The sequence below is a fragment of the Papaver somniferum genome, unplaced genomic scaffold, assembly GCF_003573695.1.
Source record: "Papaver somniferum cultivar HN1 unplaced genomic scaffold, ASM357369v1 unplaced-scaffold_65, whole genome shotgun sequence".
In the NCBI taxonomy this organism is placed as follows: Eukaryota; Viridiplantae; Streptophyta; class Magnoliopsida; order Ranunculales; family Papaveraceae; genus Papaver; species Papaver somniferum.
The window spans coordinates 1164430-1176175 of NW_020649304.1; positions in this window are offsets into that span (position 1 = coordinate 1164430).

An 11746-nucleotide genomic window follows, 5' to 3' on the forward strand; every position below is an offset into this window, starting at 1 on the left:
GATTTTGTCGCAATGACAAGAGGTGGCATAATAAGACCTTTAATTAGGAAGGAAAATAAGACCACATGACAAAACAAAATATTTATAAGTATTCATAACAGATCATTTCTCGCAAGAAAGATAATGAGAGGCAAGTATGGGAATCAGTAAACAAGAGGCATTATCTTTCTCGCCAGCAAACTAAAAAGAAAATTAATTCCAAAGTTGGTTGAAGAATATTACGCAAGAAATAATAAAGATGAAACAGTTCAAGAAGATAAACTAGATAAGAATCATGCTTCAGTATTAATTCCAGTAGAAGGAGACAATGGACGCTTCGCCAATGTTATTATCGCCAGCCTTTTCTTCATTTCGATTCTGATCTTCACCAACAATAATTTCTTTGAGAGGGACTTCTTTTTCGCCCGCCATTGATTATCGCCAGCAATTACTTCTTTAGAAGGGATTTCTTTTTCGCTTCCATCTTGATTAGCACCAGCAGTTGCTTCCTTAGAAGGGATCTCTTCTTCATCTTCCAAAAGATTATTCTCTCCACCACTTTCATAATCATAATCACTGTCAGCAGGACGAGGAATTTCATCATCATCATCTACTTCCAAAGGTTCGATTGATGTAGGAGGAAGAGATTTGGACAATAAAATATCATTCACAAGAACTTCAGCCCGGAGATGAACTTGACGAAGAAGTGCTCTCTGATGATTCCTATCTTGAATATCCTTAAAGTAAGCAAGATAATCAAGTCTTCTTTCTGCTCGGTCGCGAGAACCAGTAAGGACAGAGACGAGTAGTGCATTTTCTTTGCGAATTTTGGCATATTTAGCCTCCAAAACAGAAATGGAGGAATGAAGATTTTTCTCAGACTCCGAAAAGTAGAATACAAAATTTCAGTAAGATGAAGAACTCAAAAAGATGACAAAGAAAAGATAGTTAAGGCAGTCAAACTGTTATGACTACCTTCCTTTTGCGAAATAAGGTGTTGAATCAAGGTCAGACAACTATTCTCCCAACGGTTCATCGCATCATCAAATTTATCTCCAACTAAACCTTGAAGTCGAGATTGAAGATTTTTCTCTTTAGAAATAAGAAAGGCATTTTTATTCGCAAGTGAAGAATACGATTCTTCTAATTTGGAATATTTTTCTTTAAGTTGGTTCACCTTTACACTTAAAGCTATTCTACCTTGAATGAGTGTATCTCTTTCAGCGATAGATGACTCTATTACTTCTTTAAGTTCATTTCTTAAGGAGCGAAGAGATTGTTCTTGGTCATCACATATTTTCTGAAGGATGCTAAGTTATTGCGAAGATATCGCCATCTTGTTTAAACAAGTTCGCTTCTCTTGAGATAGAGTTTTATTCTCATATGATAAAGTTTCTACTCCTAGATTAGCTTTAGTTAAAGAATAAGAGAGGCGAGATATTTCATTACTTAATAAATTTTGCCTTTGAACTAATTGGGTATTTTCATTGGTAAAATTATTTATATGATCAACAGAATATGAATAGAGGTTATCTAATTGGTTATATTGATCCGTCAAAATCTCTTTATCAACATGGGCTTCTTCAACAACAGATTCAAATTGATATCTCTCCATTATTCGTTTCTGGTTTAAGGCTTAACATGGGAAAAAGGGATTTCAAGGATAATTAAATATGGAAAGGATAAAATCATTAGAAAGGCAAATTGAAGACACAGATAAAGAAGTCATACCTCTCAGTTCATCATTCTTCTTGCGAAAAGATTGTCGCGATCCAGCGAAACATTCTGGAGCTTTTGATTTTTGAGACGAAGAGCATTACACTCTAAAGTCATCATTTGGAGATTCTTATTCAAGGTTTCAACCTCTTTTTCGAAAGCTGTTTGCGAAGCAGCTCTGTCAGAGCCAAAATAGTTACTCAGAATTTCGCAAACACCAGACTTGAAAGGATCAATGGGAGACTTCTTAACATCATCCAAAACCTCAGACAAAACTTTGAAAGCAATATTTAAAGGAAGAGGCTCAGGCAGAGAACTGGCAATGATAGAAGATTGGGAACCATTATCAATAGAAGGAGAAGAAGTTTCATTCACAGAAGGATTAATAAGGGGGGTTTCAATCATTGAAAGGTCAGTTGAAGGGATGAAATCTGAGGCAACCTTTTCGCGAATTGGAGATAATGGTTTAACTTGTGAAGATGTCACAGGAGATTTTGAAGGGATAAGTAAGTGAAATGGAACAGAGGTTTCAACGGTTTGAGGTGGCGAGATTTCTTGAGAGGTTTGTTGGCATCTTATCACCCTGCGAATCACAATCTGGATAAGAAACAGAGGCAACAATATTGTTATTAGAAAATAATAATGTTTCTTACCACCTTCTGATCCGCAGACTTTCTTTTGTTTACAACAACCTTATGCTGCGATTTGGAAATATTAGGGTTTCGAACCGTAAATTTGGTGTTAGAGGCGTTTTTGCTGAAATAAAAACAGTATGGGAATCACATAAACAACATCAAATAATGCAGTAAGCAAGATCAATTTCAGCAAAACCCATAAGAAAGAAAAAAGAAAACTAACCTCGGTGAATCCATGGAAAACACCAGCAGGAAGATTAATTCGTAAAAATTAAAAAAGAAGAAAATTACGAATGATGAAGATCTACAGAGGGAACAGTATGGAGATGAAGAAGAAATCTAAAAGATTTAAAGAAGAAGAAAGAAGAAAAAGTTGCAATGGCGGAATTTGCAGAAGAACGATGAAGTTGCAGAGAAAATAAAAAGAGAGTAAAAAGAGAGAAAAAGAGAGTAAGAAAGAGCATATATAGAGGAAATTTTTTCTCGAGAAGATAAACACGATTAATGCGAAAAGACATGAGCGGTTGAAAAGCAGCGGTTACAGAAGACGTGTCAAGAAACAGATGGGAGAAAAGATACGTGTGATAAATGCAGAATATGAAGTGATAGATAGATGCGGCATTTCTCACATCGTTCTCTACTTAGCAGAGAAGATATGAGAAGAGGCAAGATGTAGGATCAGAATCTCGCAGCAATAATGCTTCAGCAAAATTATTAACAACATAACGCGACAGTGTCGCAGAACAACTTCAGAAACAACATAATAAACGACATCAGCCAAATCATGAGAAAAGTGTGACAATCCTGCGAAAATAAGGAAGTTTGCGAGATTGATATTTATAAGGTTGCGAGAATGTCTCAAGTCATATCCGAAAATAAAGGACAGATTAGCTGTGATCCACTAGGTAATTCCCTATAAATAGCCGTTCAGTTGTAAAGGAAAGGGAGAGATCTTTTCTGAGTGAGAAACAAGTAAATAGGAGAGAGAAAATCTAGAGCGGTGGTTATTCTTGATTCCTTTATTTTTTCTTGTAAGATTGTTCGAAGATTCATCAATAAAATTAAGATTGTTAATCCAAAAATGAGTTGAATGTTAATGAAATCTTGTGAGGGGTGTAGTGTAGGATTTCCAGCAACTACAACATATGGAATACAAAAAAGATAAATTTTAGTGGCTCCTATTCCATAGTCTAATCTTCAACGTTCCTTGAAATCTTCGTCCTTCCAAGTACTCCAATGATACCAAAGGTTGTAAGTTTAGCACCACCGTTGTTGAAGATCCGTAGCTATAACAATGAGATAAATCGAGATTCTCGATCATTATTATACAGTGTCATAGTATCATTATCTAACATCAAAGTCCAATTGCATCACAACTTTAACAACAATACTATGGTGATATGTATCACTCCCCCTTAGTCAATACTCCATCTCGATCATGGAAACCACTCCCCCTTGCACAATGATCCGAAAACCATATGTATTTGTAGTGTGAACTACATTATTTCTCCCCCTTTTTTTCAATAAAATTGGCAAAGGTAAAAAAACGGGATCATAATGAAATTTCCACAAGAAACATTTCATAGACTAAAATAAAAAATACATACCAACTTAATTTATATGCAACCATAAAGCCGAAGCTAAATCCATTCATCAAGGAGTTTTAAGATACAAGATAACCCCTATAAAATTCCACAGCCGCACACCCCGCAAGATATTACCATTAAGCACAAGTTCAAAAGAACTCTCCCCCATTTGATGTCATTCCCCAAAGAACAACAAGAGCGACCTTAATTTCGAAAGAAAAGAAAGATTTTTTAATTGGACACCAAAAACCATGGAAATGATTTTCTATATCCAAAACTCAACCAAATTAATCACAACTAAACCCATGATTAATTTAATCGTAATACACAACTAAATCAAACCACAAAAGTGATCAATTTAATTGATTGTGCTCAACGTAAGAAAACTCACGGAGCTACGACTAAGATAACCACACGGAGATGACTACCTTAATCGTTCAAATACTCAACATAAGGAAAACCTTACGGAATATACGAATACATCAACCAATAGAACATGATTAGTATAGCCGTTCATATACTCAACACAAGAACTTATGGAATATATGAAAAACTCAACTAGATTAATTACAAGAGAACCTATAATTAATCTAATTGGAATACACAACCAAACTAATCACCGAAGCAGTCAATTTAATTGTCAAAAGATTTTGCTCGACAAAAGAAGACTTTCGGAGCAAATAACTAAATAACCAATCAAGATGATTAATTTAGTTCAAGAATGCTCAACATATAACATCTCATTGAACAACCAACAAGGCCAATAATAATCGACATAGTTGTAAGGTGCTCAACATAAGATACACAATGGAGCCTTCACGGTAAAACATAACAAAATGGATCAATGAATATCAATACCGTGGATAACATACAAGGATCTATTCTATTTTCATCACTATTTGCATAACGACATAATAGACTTTATCCTTGTCAAACAAAAGATTTCATCATGTTTTCCATCAAATAAATGACCGCATAGGCATAGCTTTTGTAATTGTCAAAAGTCCATTCGTCCTTTCATCAATACGAATATCAATTTATGAACGACTTTACTTTTGACACAATACGGGACCTTCAAGTTCACGGACGCAAACAATACATATCCCATAAAAATATTGCAATACTTCAAAACAGATTAATACTGCAATAATATCATCCTCCAAATATTTTTAGAATTTAAAACCAATAAACCTAAACAAATAAACATAAGAAGATGAAAAAAAAATAGCTATGTGTAGTCACAATCATTTCTATTCAAAACTCTAGTAATCCTTCTCAAAAATAAGAATAAATTCTCATAGGAAGTTTCCTAGGCATCAAGACAAACTCGTAATGCACATACAAGATGATTTCCTTAGAGGGTAAAATCAATCTTTTTAGCCTGGATTTATACCAAGAATAGCTACCAAAGGCGTATAAAAATATTTTCATAACAAAGAAGAACATACAAAGTCAATAACGACCATGCACCATAGTTCACATAGGGTGATTGTGAACGTTCAAGAATTCCATAGCACTGCGTACTAATTTTCATTCTTGAACTTCCTTCTTTGTGATTCACCAACAACATTCTTGTAAAAGATACAAATTATCTTAGAAGAGTAGTACTCCAAGAATCCAAGTTCCCAAGTTCAAGAGAAGTGGAACAAGTGCAACGAAACGGAGCAAAATACTCAAAAACAAGAGTCAGGACAAATATCAATCTTAACTCATCCAAATTCAAGGTTTTTCATCTCCATTTTGAAGAGAATTCAAAGAGGGAGAGAGTGCAAAAATATTGAGGTCAATCCGATTTCGGACGAAGAAGTTACGGCCAAAACAAGTTTACCGAATATCGACGTCAAGTATGCATACGGGTTTGCAAACGAATTTTCGTATGCTGGAGCAGTTTGCAGACGGGGTTTGCGAACTTAAACCCCTGGATTTTGGTTTTAAATGATGTTATGCATACTTGGTATGTGTTCCATGAAGTCCAAACATCCCCAACTAATGTTTTCAAACCTAAACATTTAAGAACCTTAAACACAGATCAAGTTAGGTAGAAATGAACGATAATCAAGGTACATGGATCATTATAAGTACTCAAACAAGTAATAAAAACATAAAACTTGCTCAATTTTATAGACATACCTTTTTAGAAACGTCCAATCGAATTCTACAGCCTTACCGAATATAATCTGTGCGCCCTAGTTGTTGTGCTTCTCTCGCCGTATACATAGCAGGGCATTTCTTGGTGAGGATGCACTTTCAACACAAACAAGTTGTGCTGAGGTGAACATTGTCTTGCCACCATGGCACCAAGAAAGAGTTTCTTTCCAACAACTCTTAAATCTTGTAGTGTTGAGAAACACCCAAGGAACTGTTTTTATAAGTATATCAAAGAACTTCAAGAGAACCCAAAAAGATTTGTGTTTCTGATTTCTTGTTTTCCAACTTATAAAAAACAGTTTCTGCAGAGAGTTTTTAGTACTGCGAAGGGAAACTCTTTTGATAAAAAGAGACGTCCTAGATTCTTCATAAAAGAAGACAATACTACTGTCTTGATAGGAAGTATCAGGAAATGAGCAACGAATCAATTCATGCTTTGAGGTGATACACTCAGATTACTGAGATTTAAACTCCTCTTGTAATTTGTTTAGTTTATCACAACTGATTGGATTACGCAGAGGAGGAGAATTGCTCTCACTTATTAGTAAATCAATATCAACCTCAACATGAATATTATTCATCATAACTTGATTTAGCCTGTCAAGAGATTCTTGCTCTTTTTGGAGGTATAACTCAACATCAAGAGATAGAGATCTCAAGCTTCTTTTCAAGTCCTGAAAACACTTCAAGGGATTTTAAACCTGGTGGAGGTTTAGATCTAAAGATTTTATTAAATCAGTCATGGAAGAGAATTCTGAAATCCCTGGATCTGGTGGTGCATTTATTGAGATAGCACTACTGTCCATAGAGTCAGATCGCTACAAACATAGACTTGTAAGGTCTTAAACGTGTTTGCCTGCTCTGATACCAATTGAAAAAGCGGGGGTCTAACAACACCACCCAATATTTTGTTTAGCAATCAGTATGGACTAACTTTGAAATACTTTGCTAGAGAATCAACTAGACAGTCAGACTCAATCTAGATAAAAGTATCTCAAGGAGTTAATATCTCTCTCTTGATTTGATTTTTACTCAAGCTAAAAACAATAACGAGTCTTTATCAAATACAAGGAATAACTTAGACGGTACCAAAGACCAATGTCCAAGTGTTAATCAATGAAATCAACAACCACAAGGTCGGATCTCTAATCGATTAAAATTTAACGCACAACATGTATTATTTCAATTATAAAGATAAACAATATAATGCGGAAAATGAAATAACACAGACACCAAAAATTTTGTTAACGAGGAAACCGCAAATGCAGAAAAACCTCGGGATCTAGTCCAGATTGAATACACACTGTATTAAGCCGCTATAGACACTAGCCTACTCCAAGCTAACTTCGGACTGGACTATAGTTGAACCCCAATCAGTCGCTCACTAATTCAAGGTACAGTTGTACTCATACGCCTCTGATCCTAGCAGGATACTGCACACTTGATTCCCTTAGATTATCACACCCACAACTAAGAGTTGCTGCAACCCAAAATCGCAGACTTGATAATAAACAAATCTGTCTCACACAGAAAATTCTATCAAAGGATAAATCTGTCTCCCATAGAAAAACCCTAGGTTTTGTTCCGTCTTAAGATATAAAATCAAGGTGAACTGGAACCAATTGATAATCCGGTCTTATATTCCCGAAGAACAACCTAGATTAATCAATCACCTCTCAACAATCCTTCTTGACTACACAAGCAGTTTGTCGAGGAATCAAAAACAGTGAGACGAAGATGTTTGTGACTTCTTTATCTTACCTATCGGAGAACTCTCACGATCTCAAGCCAATCAAAGATTGTACTCGTAGGATAGAAGATGCAAGATCAGATCACACAACTACGATAAAAGTCGATCGGCCTGGCTTCACAATCCCAATGAAGTCTTTAAGTCGTTAACCTGGTTTCAGAGAAGAAAACCAAAGGTTAAAGGAGAATCGTCTCTAGCGAGCGCACTAGTATCAGACAAACGTGTGGGGATTAGTTTTTCACAATGCTAGATGTCTCCTTTATATAGCCTTCAAATCAGGGTTTTGCCTTAGTTACAAAGCAATCCATATTCACCGTTGGATGAAAACCTGATTTAGATTGAAGCTAATATTTCTCAACCGTTAGATCGAACACTTAGCTTGTCACACACACTTGGGTAGACGTTTACTGGGTTTGTGAAAACCATGCCCAAACGTGTACGTGTATGTTGGTTCAACATAATAACCCAAAAGGTTAACCATATGAGCAATTCATATTAACCTAGTTTTTCTTCACCATAACTAGTTCAATTGACTCAAATGAACTAGTTAGAGAGTTGTTCAATTGCTATGAGATCTTATGTAACTACACAAGACATAATAGAAACAAAGATGATTTGATTCGATGAATAATCTCATGAACTTTATAGCCACGGTTTGCATAAAGCATTTCTTAGTAATTTAAGTTTCATGTTTAGAGCACATCTTTAGATCATAACCAGTTAAGCTCACAAACAAGTTCGCGGACTTAAGGCAACCGGCAGAGTTTTCCAAACTCAGTAGAAAATCTCGGCAAAGAGACTTCCACCAGTTCGCGGACTAGGTTCGCGGACTGAGTTCGTGGACTAAACACGCAAACGAGTTTTTGGAAAAACCCATCAGAAATTCTCGGCAAGAGAACTTCCGTCAGTTCGCCGACTGAGTTCGCAAACTGAGTTCGCGGACTTGGCAAAGCCAATTCCTCCGGTTTCTCTCAATCAACAAAGTTCGAAAACTTCGGATTAAGGAATACATGGTTATGTAATCTAAATTCTCATTCCAATCATTGAGACATTCTTAGAGGACGTTATATAGCCGTTATTCACAGACCGTTTCACGTCAGAGCAATTCTCAAAGTAATTGAAACTTTTCATGACTTTCGTCACTAGGTGAAGATAAACTTGATCAAAGCGAAATGCTTTACCAACCCACGATTTCGAGAAAAAGATAAGTAGTGAATACTCAGCTCGAAATCAAGACTAGGTGAAGAAAAACTTGATCAAATGTGTATGATCCAGTCTATACAGCATACGACTTTTTGTCTCATAAGAAGTAGGAGATAGAATAGATAGACTTTTGAGTTATTGATAAGTTCAAGTCTCCACATACCTTTTTGTTGATGAAGTTTCACGGTTCGTTGAGTAGATCTTCGTCGTTGTATGATGAATCGCCATGAAGTCCTTGAGTTCAACTACACTTTCTTATCCTAGTCCGAGACTTAGCTATAATAGACTAGAAATCAAGACTCATAGTTTTCATAAGTAACATTGACAAACATGCTTGATATAGCAACGCATGCGAGGTCGACCGATCTATGCTCTAACAGAGTTTTATCAAGAGAAGAACAAGGAGTACCTGAGTCAGCCACTTTCCTTGTCTTTTTGATGCTCCGTTTGAGTCTGTTTATGCTGATCTTGAGCTCTGAGACTCGATTATTGATATGAATGAAATCTGGAGCAGGAGTCTTGGATCCATGGCCTTCTTCAGAGAGAGAAATGGAACTTAACCTTTCTGTCTTTCTCCTATGCCTTTTTCTCTTTTCAGAGTTATTTAAGAAGTCAGTTGCCCTTCTGCCGTTCTTCCTTCTACCATTGTCGGTATTTTTTGTTTCAAAGGCACAATTAAAAAAAGACTTATCATAGTATTTTTCTTGATTGTTGACAATGCCTTTTACTCCACCAACATGAGAAACAGGTTTAATAACTTGTTGACAATGCCTTTAAAGAGTTTTCTCAATTTTTTGTTTTCTTGACAAAGAGGAGCCATGTATTTACTCAAGCAAGTTGTTGAATTCTTTTCTTTCAAAGCACGGTCAAAAAGCTTGATATATTGAGAGACTTCCTCATCAAGTCTTTGTTCTTGTTCCGAATCACTGTCATCCGAAAGATGCTCCAATTGTTCATCAAGAGATTTTCCCAGTTAAATGCAGATTCAGACAAAAGAATAGAAACAAAGTATTTCTTAAAATCTTCAGAACTTTGTAACTCACAAGGGTGACCCTGAGCTGATGTTGTGTTATCGGAGATATTCTTATCGTCCATAGAGTCAGATTGCTACAAACACAGACTTGTAAGGTCTTTAAACGTGTTTGCCTGCTCTGATACCAATTGAAAAAGCGGGGGTACAACAACCACACCCAATATTTCGATTAGAAATCTGTATGGACTAACTCCAATATACTTTCAAGAGAATCAATTAGACTCAATATTAATAAAGTATATCAAAGAGTTATATCTCTCTTTCTCGATTCAATTCTTACTCAAGCAAATAGAATTCTGCGAGTCTAATTAAATGCAAGAGAAATCGCTTTCCCAATTGATTGATTCAAACGCACAACCTGTGATATTTCAGTTATGAAGATAAAAGACATAATGCAGAAAAGAAATAACACAGACACCAGAAGTTTTGTTAAGGAGGTGTTGATGGTGGTTTTTAGATTAGGGTTAAAATCGTAAAACCTTGCATCGGATGTGACGTCACTCTGCAAGGAAGCAGTGCTGTGAGTGCTAACCTCTTGTTTGTGGGTGAAAACCGTTTCTGCTGATTTCGGTAATTTCGTGTGAGTGCGGGTGAGAAAAAAATCTAAACCCAAAACAATGTACTGCACGGGAGTACTTTTGATTCGAGAGATCAATCTGTACAAATTTGGCCTAAACCAAGAAATGGTCGTTCCAGAGTTGCTTCGGTCACAATGTGAAGGAGAAGGGTTGGTCTTAGGGAGGGAAGCGAAGAAAGTGTTGAGACCAGAATAATTGATTCTGGAAGTGGGTGTTGCTTGACTTGTATCAAAAAGTTGAACTGGCTAGATGAATGAAAAGCTATCAGATGATTTCTGGATGTCGTATTGTTCCCTTGACCAAAAAACTTGTTCTTTGGTGGAAATAGGTGAAACCTATTTATACAAGTCGTAAGAAAACGTACCCTGGCCTCATAAGAAGTGGAAGCGGTTGAGTGGTGGAAAAGTGGTAACGGGTAACGTCTGGAATTGATGTTTCCATAATGAAAATGGGTTTCACAACTTATTTCTTGCCATTACTAACCTCCTCACTCTTATGACGCTTTCTTATAACGGGCGTATTGCACGTTGGACGCTGTAAACCGCCAGACCAATACCCTGATGAGCATCCCCCAGTTTGTGACATGTTTTGATGTCTCGAGTGTTTTCATCGGAAAACGTGTAGCATGTTGATATGTGCGGCAAGTTAAGATAGAGAGGATTGTCGGTTCAGTGACGACCTTCGACGGCCGAGATTTTGCATCTCAGGAGGAAGGGTAGTCGTTGATCGCGGCTAACTTCCATTTGGCGGCCAGTGGCGTGGCCGTGGTGCTGGCATGGCTTGCGCATGCCTTTGGCATGGCCAAATTAGGGTTTGACACAAACCGTGGAATTTGGCATTGCGGCCAGAAGTTACCAAAGGGTTGGTGGCGAACTTGTACGGCTGAGATCTGCACCTCGGGAGGAAGGGTAGCCACTGATTATGGATACCTTCCGTTGGTGGCCAGAGGCGTGGTAGCGTGGCTGGCATGCGCGTCTGGGAAGTGCGTCTGGCATACGCGTCTGGCGAGCGCGTCTGGTAAGCGCGTATGGCATGTGCGTATGGCATGCGCGTCTGGCAAGCGCGTCTGGCATGCGCGTCTGGCATGCGTGTATGGCGAGCGCGTCTGGCGAGCATGT